Source organism: Galendromus occidentalis, unplaced genomic scaffold (genome assembly GCF_000255335.2).
Source record: "Galendromus occidentalis unplaced genomic scaffold, Mocc_1.1 scf7180000077202, whole genome shotgun sequence".
Lineage (NCBI taxonomy): Eukaryota > Metazoa > Arthropoda > Arachnida > Mesostigmata > Phytoseiidae > Galendromus > Galendromus occidentalis.
In genome coordinates this window covers 237,455-241,892 of record NW_003805190.1, presented here as the reverse complement: position 1 = coordinate 241,892, position 4,438 = coordinate 237,455, and positions in this window count along the sequence as shown.

Genomic DNA, 4,438 nt, shown 5'->3' with positions numbered 1-4,438 from the left:
AGTGTCTCACTGGAAAGGGATCAACAACACAAAGCAGCGACAGCGCCCTCTCACAGCGCCTGCAGGTACTTTCTGAGTGGGTGACCGAGCGCGAGCACGCACTCGCTCGCTCATTGAAACTCTTTCTGAGATCTTTTTGTTTTCTTTCCTCCACCGACGGCTATGACACGCCGCGACAAGATGGTCACCACGTCACCGAGCGAAGGGCGACAATCGCCAATCGAGTTCTCTTAGGCGTAAAGAAGAGAAGATGGGGAGCACCGCCCGACGACGAAAGACGAGCTCAGCCAGCTCGACCACCTACTAGCGGAGCCGACGATTCACGGATGCAAGTTGAACCTCTTTGAGCGCAATTAAACGGGAATCGCCCCGAAACAAATCAATTATGTTCTAATTGAGAGCATGGGTTATCGAGTGATCAACCGATAGCCTCCCCTCGCCGCTGAAGATTGCGATGTTGATTCTTGGAGCTCTTCCAGGACTCCTCACAGAGGATTTCCGAAATCCTCCGAGGATAGAGTCACTGGATACAAAAAACGGATGTCGAGTTTCACCTATGCATTCAGAGCGTCTGCTGACTGAGCGCTGCAGTGGCCGCCCTTGGAGAAACAAGCGATCATGTTGAACTTGGTGAAACATGAGTTGGGCGAAATTGAGTGTCGAGTTTGGAACTTTGTGTAAGGCAGATCTCATCTCCGATCTTCCGGTGCTCGAGGATTCGCTCAAAATACCGAGATCGAAGCAAATTTCGACTCAAGTCTGCTATTGTGATCAAGATCGCGTCGAAATGCGGTTTGCGACAGAGTCGTAGCTCGTGGAGCTTAATCGATAGGTGGACGGAATTCCTGTCGGAGTATGTTATGAAGTTATGAACAGCAGATTCCCCGTAGATACACTCTCCTCAGCATCGGCCGAGGATGGAAAATTCGAAATTCGAGAGAACGGTGGGAGACGGACGGAGGAGCACTTATACGAGGAGGAAGAGAGCGAGAAGACAATGAGAAATAAGATTAGAGGCAGAACAAAGACCAGACGAAGAGCACTATTAACGCTCTCAACGATAGACACTGGAACTCTACGTGACTGGTAAGCTTCGCCGACATCGGACCCGGCTCGTGCGATCCGCCGGTTCGGCGCATTTTCGGCCGGGCTCCTTCATACCTAGCTCTGTTCTCGTCTGATCAGTTTCCTCTACGAGAACCAGACCTAGTACAATCATTATTCAGGTTTCGAAGCAAATTCGTCCACGTAAAATCCGATCGCAATGGCGTCAATCGTAGCGTGGTTTTCTAAAATATGTGTTCTGAACGGCGCAACGCGACCCATTACGTGTCGGTCGGCTCCGGCTGCGAATCAAAAACATTTCTTGATGAAGCCGGCGACGATCTGCTTCACAAATCGATGTCAGGCTCCCCGTCCCGTCTCCATACCTGGATTGACCAATCGATGACGTTCCTTTTGCTCGTTTCCTCACTGAAATGATTTTTCCGTTCGGTTTCTGTGTATCCCTGCGACACTTCTCCTACCACTCGCTGCAGCGCTGCTTGTCTGACTCCGTCTGGTACTTCGTCGCGTGAATTGTCCGCAGACCTCCAGATACCGTGACATTCCGCGCTTTTTTGAGAGCTCGCGAAATCAATGATGGATTATCCCAAAAGGAACGAAAATTCGTTTCCGATGCAGAGCTATGTTTCTCGTCAGGCTCACGGAAGACCTGAGGACTGCGGCCCTCGATGATGAGTCTCACGTCATTGGCGTCTAGGTCAGTCTGAAGTAGTCTCGGGAGTTCTCCAGATACAGCAAAAACTAGGCGCTTTGCAACGGAGCCGCAGCCCGACTCTGTCTGGAACGGCAAATTCATGTACTAAACGTCAAGGTGCATAGGGACAATCTGCAGCCCGTTTGGGCGAATTCGCGTCAAGCACGGCTATTATCAGGAGGGGATTACGGATCACGGCAAGAAAAATGTCCCCCATCGCAGCTCCATTGGCATCATACATGTTTTCACGGTCTCTGCGAAAACGCTGACGAATATCAGGAGCTCTGTCTTGTCGATTCCGCTTAGGCTGTCTTCGTGTTTGCAATATTCACCCTGGTCGTCACGAAGTATTCCTGCATGATGATTGTCTACAGTCCAGCAATCAACATTGGGGCGCGAGCACGTCAAGTCTGGTCGACTTGTTTTTGCATGAGCTGTTATTTTGCGGAATCAGCGGGAGTGCATTCCTGATTTTTGCTTCACTTCATGCCCTCGAAAGGTTCTCTGACTTGAAAGAATCCTTCCTGAGCATCGACACTACAACGATGAAAATAGCATCCTTGAGCCGGGTGAACGACAATGAAGAACGAGAACGGACAACAAGTCTGACGAGACTTGAAAAGACTCCAGGGGATCGCGTGGGACGCATCGAATCGTCGCCAGAGCTAGAGAAGCACCTGCGGACCCTTACGACTTTATGGGGCCAGAAGAATGGAAAACAGGCATCGGTACTCAAATTTCTCGAATGCTGGTCGATCTGCATTTCTCGGCTTCCTGCTCGACCTTGCGCTACGATTCCGGAGCCTCGACTAAGAGGACTATTGGCGATTTCATTTCCCAACCTCTACGATGTCCTCGCACGCGATCGCTATCCGGTAGGTAGGCAGCTTTCTTCCTTCCGTCTGAGCTGTGGACGCGCATACGCGATTCACAATTTTTTCCCCTCTATCAGACGTTTCCCTGGCTGACCCGAGGCATGAATAGCGTAACGAATGATAAAGTATATCGGAGCAGGCCCGATTGCGATCTCGCATGAATAAAATTGCTTGCGTTCGAGATCAAGCGAAAAGAGTGAAGAGTAGATATCGGAATGGAAAAACAAACCGCATGTCGCAAGCCAAACGATATCGATTGACATTGGGAGCTCGCCAGAAACTGTCCGGCGGAATTGATGCTATGCCTCTCGGGATTCGAGGGATCCTCTCAGAGTGGTTTCTAGCTCGCTCGGGAACAAAGGAAGCAGCCTGCATTAGCCTCCGACGACTCCAGAGCTTGCCGGAATCGATCGGAGTCGAATTCAAACGCGCATAGATCAGCGTCCCACGACGGAGAGCATCTGGGAACGTGCGCCATCAATCGAGGGTTCGCCTCCACGTCCCCGAGGTTCTCGTAGTTTCACGTGATCGAGCTATTCGAGTTCGAAGCTCGTCTCCCGAGACGGCGCTTCTGTTAAGCGACGCTGGATACAGCCACACTCGGACGGATCAGCGCCCTTCAATGCTGATGCGTGTACCGACTGACACATTCTGTATCTGGATGATGGACCTTTGGGTTCTTCGAAGGGGACGGTAAAATTATCATCGATACAGGAGAAGCGGCATCGAGGTGTTCTCTCGAGAGGTGACCACAGGCAGGTCGGACATGTCAATGTCCGCGGCACGCAACGTCGAATGGTATTGCGTAAGACAACTTTTAACACCAAAAGTTTTTATGACGAGATCCATTAGAGGCCCTCGCGTATCCCTCGGCCAAATTGCCCTTGTGACTGTCGGTCCATCCTTCGCGCCAGCAGAAGTGCTCATCTGGGCAGCTTATGAATGAATCAATCTATCGAGGAATGATCAAATCAAGCTACGCTTACGGAGCAAGACAGGAGGGGGGAACTCCTGATTGAACCCCGCGATTCGCGCCTCTCCGCTCCGATTCTCCGAACCGTGGGTAGGTATTGAAGTTCTATGGAGGTTACATTGGATATTTCAGGACCTCTTTATGGCGGACTTATGAGGAGCGTAGATTTTTGCTGTGAACTTTCACAGAGAGGGGGCAAGAGATAACCCGTGTAGTAGATGCCTAGTCCCCCGTGCGCTCAAGGAGGCGGAGTTTACCGTGTCCGCGTCTCTCGCAGCGAGCTACTTATGCACTATAACGAGGAACATCCAGTTAAAAAGTTTCCTACTTGATCCTCCATGCCGCTCCAGTGCAACCCCGTGCAGCTACCGAGACAAAAGTCGCGTGCGTCGGTCACGTGAGCGTGGATAACGGTGACTGGAAGGAGGGAGCGAAGCCATACTTCGATAAGCATAATTATCGGAGATGCCGCTCGCCATCAGTTTCCGATCTGTTTCTCTGGTCTACGCTCTACTCGGGATTGTTTTCTCCAGGACTGCTCTCAGTGAGAGCGGAAAGCATTCTATGGACTGTCTATCCAGGATTGTATGGCTTTTCTAGAAGCTGCATCGGTCCGATGTGTTTTTTCGGCTTCCGCCGAGTATTAATCTCCCTCATTCTCGAGGGGAATCTTCTCTCTGGAATCTCCGAAACATCAAACCAAGGCTGTTGACTCATCAGGAGTTAATCCCGATCGAAGCCGAGAAATATGATCGACATGGCCGATAACTCAATCTATTTCCCTACAGAATAGTTTCCATCTGGGGCGGACGGAAATTTCATTCGTCAACT